At 47.8% G+C, this 15708-nt stretch overlaps 1 long non-coding RNA gene across 1 annotated transcript; it reads left to right on the top strand.

Annotated features, from left to right (window-relative positions):
• The first annotated feature begins 459 nt into the window (after positions 1 to 459).
• LOC142830284 (uncharacterized) lies at positions 460 to 14739 on the top strand. The gene is made up of 3 exons (XR_012905434.1): positions 460 to 578; positions 7725 to 7782; positions 14503 to 14739. It is a non-coding gene; the product is annotated as an uncharacterized LOC142830284 (long non-coding RNA).
• Positions 14740 to 15708: the final 969 nt, after the last annotated feature.

Raw genomic sequence — 15708 nt, 5'->3', positions numbered from 1 at the left:
AGAAGAGAAGGGTTAATGTTGCATAAAAAAGCCTCCGCCTGAGCTCACTAGATTTATATACATGGATTTTCTAAAGCTACACCAAACTGTAAGGTCTAAGGTTTTAAACGGCAACTTATTGTGATCCTGGTCAATCTTTGCAATCTGTGTAACTCTCAAACTTACTGTAAACTGCAACTTTGAAATCTTTGTAACATGCAGACACCTTGCTTGTAACTTTCCCTAAACTGCATTCTCCCCTTAGTGAATGGAGAGAGAGTGTGAGTGTGAGTGTGTTTGAAGAAGGCTTGGAACAATGGACCACATGGCAATGAGTCATCACAGTATGGGCTTGCTCCCTGTTGGATAAAGAGAAGTCTGGGCATGCTCCCTGATGACAAGGTGAATGAGTCACAGGAGCCATTCAGATACTATATAAAAAGAAGAAGCACATGTGAGGCTTTCTCTTTTTCCTTCCACCGATCCTGAGAAGCTCCCTTCCAGTGTCTTTCCTCCTGACCAGCTTCCCAAGCCATGATGAGCAGACAGACCCTCCAGGATCCAGATGCCTTGGCTCCTTCTGCAACCTATATGTCTGTGTAAGTGTGTGATTGACTGAGGGCAGGAATGAATGGGTGTGAATGAGTGAATGAATGGAGGGGTGTGTGCTTGCTTGCTTGTCTGTGTGTGTGTGTGTGAGAGAGAGAGAGAGAGAGGGAGAGAGAGCGAGAGAGAGTGTTCTATCTTCTTTAGCTTAAACCTTTGGTGGCTGCTTTCTCCTCTTTAGTTTTACCTAGTGGAAATAAACCCATACTAGTGTAACCCTGGGTGGTCTCCAGTGAGAATATTTTTGGGGTAACATTAATCAGGTAGCCAATTACAGCTTCCTGGTTATATGCCAGCCTTGTCTCACTATCAGTTAGTGTCTATCTTATGGCACTTGCATAAGGTCCCTTACGTCTCTGGAGCAGGAATGGGGAACCTCAGGCCCGGAGGCCAATGTGGCCCCCAGTTTGACTGGATCCTGCCCCTGAGGCTCAAGCTCCCCTCTCCCCACACTGGGGAGCCTGTGCTGGCACTCCACCTTCCCTGCTGCCCCACCACACAGCTGGAGCATACAAAATCTACTAGGCTGGGTCCCCCCTTATGTTCTGGTGTGTGAGGGGAATGTGCCGAGTGTCTTTCTCCTTCTCACTCGTGTGCAGCCCCCAGCTGATTTTTCTGTGGATCAGTGGCCTCTGACCCAGAAATGGTTCCCCGCCCCTGCTCTGGAGGCTCAGTGTAGCAGAGGCACCGCAAGGCACCCCATGTGTTGGGATGGTGGGATAGCCATGTTTCCTTTTGCAAGGGGATTGCTCTCTAGCCACTTATGGCCTGAATCCAGCCCCTCTGTGATCAGGCTGGAGAATCTCACCCGTTGTCTTTGTAGTAGAACAGCGGTGAGGATTGTGAAAGGGTTCAAATTTCCAGGTGGAAAACCAAGTAACAAATTCTGTTCTGAGTTACACGGGCAGAGACAGACCCACTGATAGGAGGTGGCAAGGGGGCAATTGCCCTGGGCCCAGAGACTCAAAGGGGCCTGGAGCTCCCAGCTGCCACCACCGCTACTGCAGCAGCAGCAGTGGCTGGAGCCCTGGTGAATTGCCACCAGAGCGTGGCTCTGAGGGCTGGGAGGGAGCATGCCACAGTCTGGGTGGCATTATGGGCTGACTGCCCTCAGTCGCGCCCCTTCCCCCCTCGGTCCCACCTCTTTGGGGGGCTCAGAGCTACCTCCCTCCCCCCCACACACAGACACACATCTTGGCCTGGGACCCACAGTGGCGGAGAACTTCCTCTGCAGTCAGTGGTGTTACTCCGGATTTACACCAGCATACCTGAGAATAGACATTGGCCCCAGAAGCCAGCCTTATCAAAGGGGGGGTGGGCACAGAGGGCAACTGCACGGGACCTGGTGACTGAAAAGGGCCTGGAGTTTCTGACCCCTGTGGCTGTGACTGTGGCAGCGGCATAAGCCCTTTAAATCACCACCGGAGCCCCATGCCGTGTGGGGCCAGGCAGCACTGAGGGCTGGCTGAGGTAGAGGTGGCACAGTCTGGGCAGCTCTGTGGACTGCTGAGAGGAGGCTAGCCCCAGCCCCGTCCCTTCTACATGAGGCCCCTGCCTCTTCCAGGGGTGTGAAGCCAGCACCCTCCTTGACTTGCCCAAGGGCCTGGTGAGTCTGTCAGCCCCACTTCCTGAAGCCCAGACCTGTCCCGTCTCTTTTATCTGCCCTCCCCACCCCTTTTGCACCACAGTTTTTCTCTCTTCTAAAGAAAGATGTGGGGGGTTTCAAAGATACTCCGTGTTGGCCTAACTCTGCTCCCATTGACTCCAAGAGACCTGATACCCTTGAGTTCTGCGGGGGCAACGTCAGGGCACTACCGAGCACGTATGAAAATCCTTCCAGGAATGTTTTGCTGAGTGTCTTGTTGCAACACTCCATTTCATTCTTTCTCTTCCAGCTCATTGAAGCTATTGTGCTGGCTGGGGGAGGGGAGATTTCTTGTCAAACAACCATATGTCCCTACTCAGAGTCTCTCTCCCCCCTGGTAGAAATGACTCTTGACACAGGAAGAAATTCTGAGAGGAAAGTAAGGGCTATGCATGCAATAGTGCCAATGCCAAGAGTTCAACCATTGTTAGGTCACCAAAACTCATGAGAGTCACTTAAAAATCCTGGGCTTCCCAGCCTTCTTTCCAGCTTTTCTCAGAAAATCTCAGGCACTGGCGCTTTAAAAAAAACATCTAGAATCACCCACACTGGCAACATCGCGTTTCTCATGCAGCATACCTGAGAATAGACATTGGCCCCAGAAGCCAGCCTTATCAAAGGGGGGGTGGGCACAGAGGGCAACTGCACGGGACCTGGTGACTGAAAAGGGCCTGGAGTTTCTGACCCCTGTGGCTGTGACTGTGGCAGCGGCATAAGCCCTTTAAATCACCACCGGAGCCCCATGCCGTGTGGGGCCAGGCAGCACTGAGGGCTGGCTGAGGTAGAGGTGGCACAGTCTGGGCAGCTCTGTGGACTGCTGAGAGGAGGCTAGCCCCAGCCCCGTCCCTTCTACATGAGGCCCCTGCCTCTTCCAGGGGTGTGAAGCCAGCACCCTCCTTGACTTGCCCAAGGGCCTGGTGAGTCTGTCAGCCCCACTTCCTGAAGCCCAGACCTGTCCCGTCTCTTTTATCTGCCCTCCCCACCCCTTTTGCACCACAGTTTTTCTCTCTTCTAAAGAAAGATGTGGGGGGTTTCAAAGATACTCCGTGTTGGCCTAACTCTGCTCCCATTGACTCCAAGAGACCTGATACCCTTGAGTTCTGCGGGGGCAACGTCAGGGCACTACCGAGCACGTATGAAAATCCTTCCAGGAATGTTTTGCTGAGTGTCTTGTTGCAACACTCCATTTCATTCTTTCTCTTCCAGCTCATTGAAGCTATTGTGCTGGCTGGGGGAGGGGAGATTTCTTGTCAAACAACCATATGTCCCTACTCAGAGTCTCTCTCCCCCCTGGTAGAAATGACTCTTGACACAGGAAGAAATTCTGAGAGGAAAGTAAGGGCTATGCATGCAATAGTGCCAATGCCAAGAGTTCAACCATTGTTAGGTCACCAAAACTCATGAGAGTCACTTAAAAATCCTGGGCTTCCCAGCCTTCTTTCCAGCTTTTCTCAGAAAATCTCAGGCACTGGCGCTTTAAAAAAAACATCTAGAATCACCCACACTGGCAACATCGCGTTTCTCATGCAGCATACAACCGACAGGCTGCGGTGCCTCAGTATCATCCATAGTTTCACAGTTCAGCTGCCCAGCTTAAGGTACTAGTAACATTTGACTGAATTCTAGGTTTGTGGAGAAGAAATAATAGCGCTACATCCCTGCATTTATATAGATATTCACAATGTGTATGCACATTGTGTGTATAATTGTGTATGACAAACCTACAAATTAGCCAGCACTCATACTGAATCATCTACCGTTGGATGGGTCATTATATTCTTGTGAGAATTACAGGCATTAGCCATTGTTCATGTGCCTTACTCTGCTAATAACAGTTCCTTCACTTCCTAATATGCAGCTTAATCAGCCTAGCACTCCTGATCCAGAAGGCGTCTGGGCAGCTGGAGTTTCTGATCTGAAAGATAGCTTGTAGAAAAGCTGACATGTTGCATTAATGTAAACTATTCCTCCGATCATCATTCTGGGAAAAGATCCTGCAGCCAGACTAGTTATATCGTGGACATGCATCACATGATGTACTGAGTTCTTTCTGGCTTTTGGTTTCTCCTTCCTGCCGTGGTGCTAATTGTTTTGAAAGTGTCATTGGGAGTGTCACTGGCTTTTGTTGATGCTGAAACTGGGGGATATTAATTGAAACAGAACAGCTGATAACAATTCAGGGGATGTGTTTTCAAATTGCCACTTGTGTGCTACCGTGCCTCACAGTTGTACTTTCTTATCACGTAATTATGTGACAAACTGTGTGCCTGAGTCTTACACCCTGTGGGTTTGTTTTAAAATTTCTTACTTCATGAAAAATACTTGCCACTAAATGCACACCCACCATATCGCTTTTGCAGCTGGGGGGGAGGGCAGATGCAACAGTGTCCATTCCTAAGTTGCTCTGTTTCTGGGAGCCCAACAAAACTAGGAAAGATCTTTCCAGTCAAAGGAAGTGTTAGCCCAGTGCTAGAAATGAGAATTCCTAAGATTCCCACCTGCCCCCCCTCCCCCAAGGCTTACTCACCCCAATTCTGGGGTTAAGGCCTATTCTCTGGCACCAATCTGGCAGCACAAAGGGGCTAGAATTAGCCCCCTCAGAATAGACCTTGTTCAGTGGGCCTCACAGACTGACATGGAGCTAGGTGTGGGCCTCAGCGACTGACATGGAGGCGGTGTGGGCCTCACAGACTGACATGGAGGCGGTGTGGGCCTCACAGACTGACATGGAGCTAGGTGTGGGTCTCAGCGACTGACGTGGAGGCGGTGTGGGCCTCACAGACTGACATGGAGCTAGGTGTGCGTCTCACTGACTAACATGGAGGCGGTGTGGGCCTCACAGACTCACATGGAGCTAGGTGTGCATCTCACTGACTGACATGGAGATGGTGCAAGTGTTCCGTCCACCCCTTGGCATAGTAGGCATGGCTGCAGTGCCCTACATTGTGGCTAGTCTCTGCTTCCCACAATTCCTGGAAAACTAAAGGCTGCTCTAAGGTGCCTTTGAATAGCTTAACATGTGGGAGCACAGAAGTGGATTAAAGCCCTCATTACCCCCTTTCCACACACACCCTGATTCACTCCCCAAGCACAAAAATGGCCTAACTGAGAATCAGGCCCCTAATTTCACACTGTGTGTGGGATTAGAATTCAGTGCTCTAAATACACACAGGCTGTGTCTACATTGGCACCCCTTTCCGGAAAAGGGATGCTAATGAGACACTTCGGAATTGCAAATCCGCAGGGGATTTAAATATTCACCGTGGCATTTGCATGAACATGGCTGCCACTTTTTTCCGGCTTGGGGTTATGCCGGAGAAAAGCGCCAGTCTAGATGCGATTTTCCGGAAAATAAACCCTTTTCCGGAAGATCCCTTGAAAGTAGGAATAAGGGATCTTCCGGAAAAGGGTTTATTTTCCGGAAAATCGCGTCTAGACTGGCGCTTTTCTCCAGCAAAACCCCAAGCCGGAAAAAAGCGGCAGCCATGTTCATGCAAATGCCACGGGGGATATTTAAATCCCCCGCGGATTTGCAATTCCGAAGTGTCTCATTAGCATCCCTTTTCCGGAAAGGGGTGCCAATGTAGACACAGCCACAGTGATTCACAAACACTGACAGTGTCAAATGCTGCTTTCTTTGTTCCCAAGCTGCCCCATTCACCTCCATAGGCATTCCCCAGCAGGATTGGGCAAAGATTCTTTTCCCCAAGAAGGTCACAGCCGGAAGGCATCTCCCCAAACACTCTGTCCTTCAACCTGTGACAAATGCCATGTACCTGGGTGCTTGTACCTGCAGAGAAGAAGTGGGAGGACCAGAGAATCTAGTTCTTTTTGACACACGGAGAAAAGCAGCACCATGGAGCAAGCACATTTCTAGTGCATTTGAGGGGATTACCTCTACTCTGCTCCCGAAAAATGTAATAGTACTTGGGCAGCCTAGCACAGTGTTTAGCTTGAGTAATGAGAAAGGGGCAAGAGGCTGCAGTAGGCTGTAGGAGCAGCAGGAGTGGAGCTGTGTGAATATTTTTATCCAAAACATTGTTGTGAATTAGTGGTGAATTCACCAAATTTTCTTTGTTGGGGGAAGTGGGTTCAGAAAAGTCCAAATGTTTTGTTTTGATGTTTTTCAAACAATCTTTTGACCTTTGATTCAAAATTATTTCTTCTTCTTCCAAAATTTACATCAATTTTATTTTTCACTTTTAAAACCAACTAAAAAATGGAATGAAAAGTTCTCATTTGGGTTGAATGTTTCATATGACCCAAAACAAAATGTTAATATTACATGTTAGTTTGAAAAATGTGTCATTTCCGGCTGCCCGTCATAAATTTTTGAAAATTCTTTTGCCAAGACAACCAAACAGAAAGATCAGTTAATCTCGCAGCTCGACACAGGAGGTCTGAATAAATAATCATTATCTGATCTTAATCTATGCATTTATTAACTTTCCATTGGTGCATTCTGGGCCATTCCAGAAGAAAAATAAAATAAAGAAAGCCCTTTCATCCTGAATTATTTTGATTTGTGATTAAGGAGAGTAACAAAGAATCTGCCCATAAATCTCCATTGGAGAGATAAAGAACCAAGTATGCAGTTTTCTTTGCAGCACTCAACTTGAATTTACTCACAGCACTGCCCCACAGTGGACAGACAGAGAAACGCCTGATGTTTAATGGTGCAATATATAAACAACATGACCCTAACCTTTCCTCTATACTAAGGTTTGTCCATAAGGGAAGGTACAAACTAAGGTGTGAATTTAAACCGATGTAGCTAAAACGGTGTATAACCTCCTGTGTGGACACTCTTATTCTGATATTAGAGGGCCTTTTTCAGATGAATTTATGTTTCTTGGGAAGCATAGTTAAAATGCAAAAAGCCACTTTTCTATCAGACTATCCTCATCGGATTTCACATCGTTTTAACTATAATGGCAGCAGTTTAACTGGCCAAGCATTCCTGTGTAGACAAGTTATTTTATGCGTAGCTGGGGCAGAGGTGGAAAACAGGAAGAAAGAGGCAGAAGTTTAAGATGACAGTGAGCTTGAGAGATTGGATAATAGCATCTTTATCCCAATGAGATTTTCCTAAAAGTGGAAATTAAATAGCCACTGAAGAATAATCCATGAAGCAGGAAGAAGCAGGAAGTGGCTTTATATATTTTTTTTTTAACACCTTTGTTGTTTGCTGTTGTGAAAAAAAAGTGCATCAGGAAATCACGTTCAAGCACAAATGGAGAGCAAGACATTGCAAAGAGAACAAATTGTGCTATCTGAGTCTCATCCTTTGTCACAAAGCAGAAGTTAACAACAGTGGTTCATAAATATTAATACTGTTTGTATTGTCTAATCTTTCAAAAATGATTGCGAGTGAATCTATACACGCGCACAAACTGTTTCGCAAAGGACGCTAGATAGTACATGTGTGTCGCCATCAAAATAGTCACAATGGATGCTGCAAGTATTTACTTTTAACATAGAATTTGTGCTACAGGTTGAACCTCTCGGGACCTGACTGGTGTCAAACCAGAGCATTTGCCGAACCACAGGAGGTCAGTATTGTCTAACAGCATTACTAACACTTCCAGTGCTTCCTGGGTTCTTACAGGAGTGGCCCGAGGCCGGCTGCGGCAGCTGGCACCCTAGGCAGAGGTGCAATCGGCGCCCCCGCCTGCACGGCCGTCAATGGCCATGACATCATCACAGGGCGCCCCGGCGCCCCGTGGTGACATCATCTTCAGGTGCCCTAGGCAACTGCCTAGTTTTCCTAGGCTCATGGGCCGCCTCTGGGCTCTTAGAAGACATTTGAGGTAAATTAGAGCTAAATAACAGCACGGAACACTGAGGGTGTGTCTAAACTACACCCCTCTGCCAACAGAGGGATATAGATTAGGCACATCGCTATTGCAAATGAAGTGGGGATTTAAATATCCCGCGTTTCATTTGAATAGAAATGGCCGCAGCTTTTTCCCGACGCGGCACTTTACCGGCAAAAAGCGGCAGTCTAGACGGGGATCAGTCGACAAGGAAAGCCTTTTCCGACCGATTCTGTAAATCTAGTTGCACGAGGCATAAGGGATTGGTCGGAAAAGGCTTTCCTTGTTGACCAGTCCCCGTCTAGACTGCCGCTTTGTGCCAGCAAAGTGCCACGTCAGCAAAAAGCAGCGGCCATTTCTATTCAAATGAAACACGGGATATTTAAATCCCCACTTCATTTGCAATAGCGATGTGCCTAATCTATAGCCCTCTGTTGGCAGAGGGGTGTAGTTAAGACGCACCCTGAGAGCCAGGACTGGTGGCTGGAAACAAACTTTATGGGACCGCAGGACACTTGGCCACACCCATGAGAAAGGGGACATTGGACTAACTAAAATCAGGCTGGACCATGGAAGTTGCCAGACCAGAGAGTGCTGAAATAGAGAGGTTCAACTTATCTTTACTGCACTGATGTGAGTAGGGCATCAGCCTGTGAAAGGTTCAGAGAAGCAAAAGTTCTGTCTACCCACAGTTCATGTCTACAAAAGGCAAATTGGCCAGCATAGCTAATCAAGTGTAGCTATTCCAGAATATGTGGCCAAGGGTGATCCAGGACTTAAATTTTCAGAAAGCCTCTGATGAGGTCCTCACCTTAAGCGGTGTTTTTCAAACTTTTTTTATCCCTTTCACTCAGCAAGCCTCTGACTGTGACCTTCATAGTTATCTCCAATTTAATTTAGCTATTTGGGAATAACTGCTCTGTGTGGGCTCTCTAGTCAAGAATGAAGTCACTTTTATTCTGAACCAGAACATCCACACAGGGATAGCTAGTATGGAATGTCAATGCTCCAAAATAGCAATGTTAATCCATTTCCCCATGTAGACAACCCCAAAGAGCACAGAGCCATTTCCTTATTTCACCTGCCTCCACCTCCCTACCTCCCACCCCCGTTCAAACAGGAGGGACAAACTTTAGGGGTTACAGATAGATGGGCTTCCCTGCCAGTTTGGTCCCTGGCGTTCCTGCTGAGCCTTCCAACAACGGTGCCATTTATGGCCATGTCTCTTGTGTGGAGATCTGTCCTCTAAAAATGGAGGCCAGCAGCAGTAACATCATCCTATTCTAATCCTATTGCTGGAGGAGACAAAGGGCTCTGTATCCAAAGATCCTGATGGCTGAGATGGGGAGATTTCTGTAGCAGCAATTGCTGTTAATGATTTCAAAACACTTTCCATGGTGAATGTTTCTATTGTCCCCAACGAACGAATGAGAAACTATGGCCTGGTGAGGTTAAATGAATTGCCCCAAGCCACAGAGCTGATAAGTGGCAAAATCAGGTCTGCTGGCTCCCAGTCCCGCCTCTAATCACTAGACCACACTGCCTGGCAGCAGAGAGATCTGCTTCTTAAATAACAACACAAGTCAAAGCACATTATGATCGCATTAAAGCCACAGCAGTGAGGGCAAAGGCACAGTTAATCCCCTGCAGGCTTCCCCACTGCTCCTGCTATCAGGAACCATCAAGCCAGTTATAACTCTAGTCGGCATTTAAAACCGAGGCCTCAGGACCAGTATGTTTTCCCTTGTCTCTGCGGGCAAGGACAACACACTACAAGCACCCAGGGTACAACTGTCACTTCAACAGACTGAACTGTCAGACTAGACTCGAGTTCTGGCCAGCGCTTTGGTCGCAAAACCTGTCTGAAAGAGAAACAAAAGGGGGTTGCTGCAGGTCCTTTGCAGAGTGTGCTTTTCGGGTTTAAATTTCATCAGTAAATGTTGATTAACGTCGCCATATGAACACAAATCAATGAAAAGGTATTTCCACCAATAATCGTCGAAATGGACTGATAGGCAACATAAGAAAAATGATGCTTCAGAACTTATTAGATTTTGATTTAAGGCTAAAATTTTGATACAGTTTGAACCTCTCTAGTCCGGCACCCTGGGGAGCTGACTGGGGCCAAACCAGAGAATTTGCTGAACCACAGGAGGTCAATATTGTCTAGCAGCAAAACCAACACTTCCTCTGCTTACTGGGCTCTTAGTAGGGGTAATTAGAGCTAAATAACAGCACAGAGCACTGAGAGCCAAGACTGGTAGCTGGAAACAAACTTTATGGGACCACAAGAAACTTGGAATATCCATGATAAGTGGCCATCTGGCTAGCTAAAACCATGCCAGAGCATGGATGTTGCTGGACCAGAGAGTGCCAGACTAACCTGTACAAATAATGATGGTTCCACTATCAGCTAGCCATAATAGGGAGAGACACAGCTTAAGGAAGATTGTAATTAAGGTGTTGTCATGCCATGAATTGAGCCTAGCGATCCCAGTAAAGGACTGCATGGTGCTCTCATTGACAAAGCGATCCCTGTGCTGCTCCTGTAACAGAGACATTATGTGAAAGGTTCTGTGGTTCCATTGCTGGAGGAGACTAAATGTGACAGTGAGACTTGGAGAGTCAAGAATCTCCTGTTTATATGTTCTGCTTAAGCTGCTATTTGGACAGTCCATGGTTTTCCAGTCAAGTAAGGCCTTGGTGGAGCCAAACACTTAGGCATAAGCTCAACTTTGCATGTGAGTATTCCCATTGAAATCAATGGCTCTACGTCTGTATTTAAATTTTTTGCTGGGAGACGGCCATAAGACTACTCCAACTTAAGTAAAGGACAAAACTGCCAATGACAGGAAAATCCAGGCCCTCAATAACTTATAAAAAGTTACTTAACTACATTTTCCCCTTCAGCTTTTTTTGGCTCCTGGCACACATGTTTGTTTTCTTTGTTAATCAGCTGATGACACACACCACTAAAACCCTCTGCTAAATGTGCACGTCTCATTTGAAACTGCCTGGAGGTGTTTAATTATGGCTCAGCTCTAGCATACACAGACACTGCTTTGGCATCTTATTTTTAAAAAAATGTATCACCGCTCTATACACATTTAGTGTGACATCAGTGCTCATTTACTGGATGGTAGCAGGGTTAACACAGTGACTCTTCAGTTCCCAGCTGCTGTGATTAAATAGAGGTGTTCTTGCAGACACCTGCCCTCCTCTTGTAATAATTAGAAGTACAGATTTGCCCCAGTCATAAGTTCAGTGGTGGGAAAGTGATTACAAAATGTTCCAATCACATATAATGATGGTAACAGAAAAAGATGCAAAAGGAAGACAGAGGCACTAAAACAGGCCAAATGAAAACACCAACTGCTATAATTCAATGACTGTGACAAAACCATGTCTTTCAAGCAAAAAAAAAGTGTAAAACTAAAAATCAGTAAACCAAAAGTGGTCTGTCAAAAATTAGGCCTAATGCTATGCACCCATCCCTCCTTTGAGGGTACTTGAGCTCTTTAAAGGAAAATGAAAGAGGGATAAAAACAAACCAAGGCTAACAAAAAAACAAGAGATGGGAAAGGGACAAGCTTCACCATCAAAGTTGCCCCTCCTCCCCCTCCCCCGCCCGTCCCCCCCCCCACACAGCTCTTAGGATCCAGTGTGATACCATTGGACCTTTGTCATCCAGAGCCCAAGAGAGATCTTGACCGGATCAGGCCAGATTGGCAGACCTAGATGGCATTGCCACCTCCACTGGCTTCTCTAAATTCTGTTCTGGAACATGAGGACCCCCTCCTGGTGTGTCCTTTTCCTTCCCCACTTTCTTTCCTTTCCTATCTCTTGTCTTTTTTCTTCAATCTACTAAGGCCAGGTCTCCACTTGACCTGTAAGATCAGGTTAAGTTACGCAACTTCAGCTATATAAAATACATAGCTGGAGTCAGCTTAGCTTAAGCCAAGTGTGGCACCATCTTCACAGATGGAGGCTGATGGGAGTGAATGCTCCCAATGGCTTCCCTTACTCCACACAACTGCTAAGAGTACCAGCACCAACTGGAGCTGCCCTCAGCATTCAATTTAGTAGGTCTTAACTAGACCTACTAAATCAAATGCCAGAGGATTGATTTCTAGTGCAGCAAATGAAGATGTGGCTTAAGAGCGTGGCTTAGCCTTTCAATGCTGCTGTAAGCCAGTGCCCAGAGAGTCAGTTAAAAGCAATGCCCAGTCCTGGTACAAGTTTGCCTGCATGGCTAATAAGACCATGTGATGGGCCTATGGTTCTCTGGCAGTGATAGACAACACCAAGGGCAGAAGCTGTATTTTCTATTGTTACTGTTCTTTTCTTTCCCCCTATGTTTGTGTTTGCCTTGTCTTGCCTTTTAGGAAACAGAACTGGACCTTAACAACAGCTTCAATCCATTGAATGAATGTATTCTATTTTCCCATCAAATATAGTTAGTACCACCTTTAATAGTAATAAAGAGACTGTCAAACAAGGAGGGTGAGGGTTGCTTTCTAGCAATTCTTTTCAGCAACAGGGGAAGGGAACAAGGGATATTGTTATAATAAATGCCTGATTTAATACTTTACACTGTAAATGTTTTAATTGCTTTAATACAGAACAGAAACAATTAATGGTCTGTTGCCATGGTACAACACCAGCTGAGGTCTCTGTAAACCAAACCTGATGCTTGTTTCAGTTTCCTGCTGGCTAGTTACTGGGTTCACTTAAGGCCTTTGTGAGCGTAACTATTCCATCTAAATGAATACAACACTCCCAGCCGGCCAGTCCCACACGCTCCCTGCAGCTAAGTCCAGGAGGCCTGCTTGGGTCCAGGAGGAAGTTCAGACCTTTTTAATTCCCCACAGCTTATCGTCACTTGAACTTCAGTGCTAGTTGAAAGAGAACTTGTGTTGCAGATGCTAAGTGTATAATATCTTAACACATGGAAAAAGAGAACTGAACATTGGTTTGGCATTCCAGAGCCAAGATAAATTGATTCCTGAGTTCCCTCTCCCTAGGCTCCCTATCGTCTCTGTGCTCTTTCCTTCTCCTTGGATAGAGAGCTTTATTGTGTTGCTTGCTACTCCTGCTGCTCTGATCACTCCCGTTCATTCTGTTTGGCTCTACCCGGACATGTTTTTCACCTGGCTGGTTTTGGGGCTGTCCAAAAATTTTAGAGCACAGTTGAATATGCACCAAATACCCAGTATGAAATAACTATATAGCTCTGGGGCTCAAGCACCCACCAAGAAATATAGGGGGTCCCCAGCACCTGTGGGGATGGATTAATCTATTTTGGGTCCCTTCTCAGCCTCTTCCCTCCAAGCTCCTATCCATGCTCCACCCTGAGGCCTCACCCCTCTAGGCCTCTTCCCCCAAGGCCCTGCCTACCATCCTGCCCTACGACCCTGCCCCCACTCAGCTCCTTCTCCTAAGGCCCTACCCCTGCCCGGTCTCCCCCTCCCCCTTTCTCCCACCTCCCGCACGCCCTGCCCATTGCTTGCATGGAGGAGAGGGGATGGGCAAAGGAAAGTCAGTGCCTGTGTATGGAGATGTACCTGGACTTTTCGTTGTTTAGTTGGTCCACACTTACCTGGAATCGTTAGACATGCCCTGCCCCAACCATTGCACTAGGTAGGAACAATCACTCTTTGAAGGCTGATGTGGGTCATCGCTTTGCTCTATGGACCAAAAGTGGAGACTCACTGGACTAACAACCATTTTTGTCTCGATCTTTCCTGCTTTCTGTGCTGAGGGACGGGGAGGGGGTGTCTCAAAATGCCACTTAGTATGCAGCCTGTTACTATGGTCCATTGAGCATAGTATGAATGAATATTATCGTAAGCTACAGTCAACCGCACAGGGGGAAAGCTTGATCCCTTTGAAGCCTTTGGCAGCTCTGCCATTGACTTCAGCGGGCAGTGACACTGGAACAATTTTTAAGGTGGGGGTGCTAAGTTGCACCCCCCCTTACCTCAGTCTGTGCCCTTCACCATTCCACACTGGGCCCATGGCTTGGGGTGGCTGCAGAGCCCTAGCTCAGGGTCAGGAACAGAGCCTGGCAGTGGTGGGACCCCAAGCGAGGACTCCAGGGGGCAGCAGAGGGGACCAAGAATGGCGCCCCCCCAGTGTGTTGCTGACAGCTGGGATCCAGGTGGCAGTGGAGGCCCCGGGCACAGGCTGGCAGCCAGGACACTGGCATGGGGCCACGCTGGCCACAAAGCCTGGAAGCCCAACCCCCTACTTCCTGCACCTATATCAGCAGAGCCAGGACTTTTTCCACTGTGGTCAAACTAGTGCAACCCCCTTGCACATTCAATATGGTGGTTTGCATTTCCCACAAAGGCCGATATAAAAGTTTTAAAAAATGGTACCCATTTGCCTCCTTTCCAGGCTGTGAAATTTCACAAAGGAACGCAATATTCTGTCCTACTTTCTTTCCACTGACAGGTGCTTCATTCTTTTTTAACCCTGCCGAGAGCCCGTGTGAAGAATGCTATTACTGAAGTGTTCGGAGCTGTACCAGCAAAGTCGATCCCGGCCTCAAAGAGCTTCCAGGCCAAAGGCCAGGCACAGCTAAGCCAAACCATAACGGAGCATGCAGAGGGGCTGTTAGCAAAGATGGTTAAATAGATACACTGGTGTGGATTTCATCTTCTCTCCTTTCTTCCTCACTGGAACACAGCTGCTGCCGAATGCCACCAGGCCTAATATTTAGGCGCCTAGAAAACCGCGGATTCACAAAGCCTGAGGTAGGCATGTAAAAAAGGGGGCAGAGATGAGCACCCAGTCAGGACAGGCTTCACAGCAGCCAGCATGCCAGCTGACTCCTGGCTGAACTAGCCAAAGATGAGGTGCTGAAGGCTGTATGCAAAGCCCTGTCCCACTCTCCGAGCTATCCCCTATGGTCAGGCTGCGGGAGAGGCCTCCCTCGGTTTGGAATTCTCAGCTGCCAACATGCAGGGTTTATAGCTTAAGCCCAGTGGTCAGGGCACTGGACCGGGATGCAGGAAACCTCCCGGCTCAAGGCCACTCCCTGCCTGAAGGAAGGAAGGATTTTGCACGGGGCTGTGCCGGGGCTCAGCTGAGCTCTCTAACCACTAAGTTGTCGGGCTCAGCTATTCTGATGCAGGGCTCATTTTGCCTCTCCTGCTATAGCAGTTGCACCGAGGGGTAAGTAATGAACGTTTCGCTGGGCCCGAGAGAGAGCGAGCATGCCGGAGCATGATGCTGTCGCTTAGAACTGGCGTGTGGGAGCCCCCAGAACTGGCCCCCTGCTGCAAGGCCTTTTAAAGTGATTTGGCTACAATACAACAGGAGAGACGGCGGGAGGCCACGACAGACTATCCAACAGCTCTGTGACTAGCACCCTCCCCTGAGCATTCTGCAGCAGCTCCTTATGCAATCCCTTTGCCCCCCCTGGGCAGAGCAAGGACTCGAAGCAGGAACCTCCTGCATCCTAGCCATTGGGGTTTAAGTTAGGAGAATCCTGCCCTCCCCGGATAAGTGTGTGTAAGTTCCTGTGTAAGAGGAGGCCAAGCTGACAGGCAGGCTCTGATTCCACCCCCACAAGCCAGTTCGAGGGAGGGATGCCTGTCATCACCCAGCCTGTGCATCACCCTGGGGCCTAGGAGTCCAGACCCCTGGGTGCACAGA

Source organism: Pelodiscus sinensis, chromosome 7 (genome assembly GCF_049634645.1).
Source record: "Pelodiscus sinensis isolate JC-2024 chromosome 7, ASM4963464v1, whole genome shotgun sequence".
In the NCBI taxonomy this organism is placed as follows: domain Eukaryota; kingdom Metazoa; phylum Chordata; order Testudines; family Trionychidae; genus Pelodiscus; species Pelodiscus sinensis.
The sequence above is the reverse complement of the archived record's forward strand: the minus strand, read 5'-3'. Positions and strand labels throughout refer to the sequence as shown.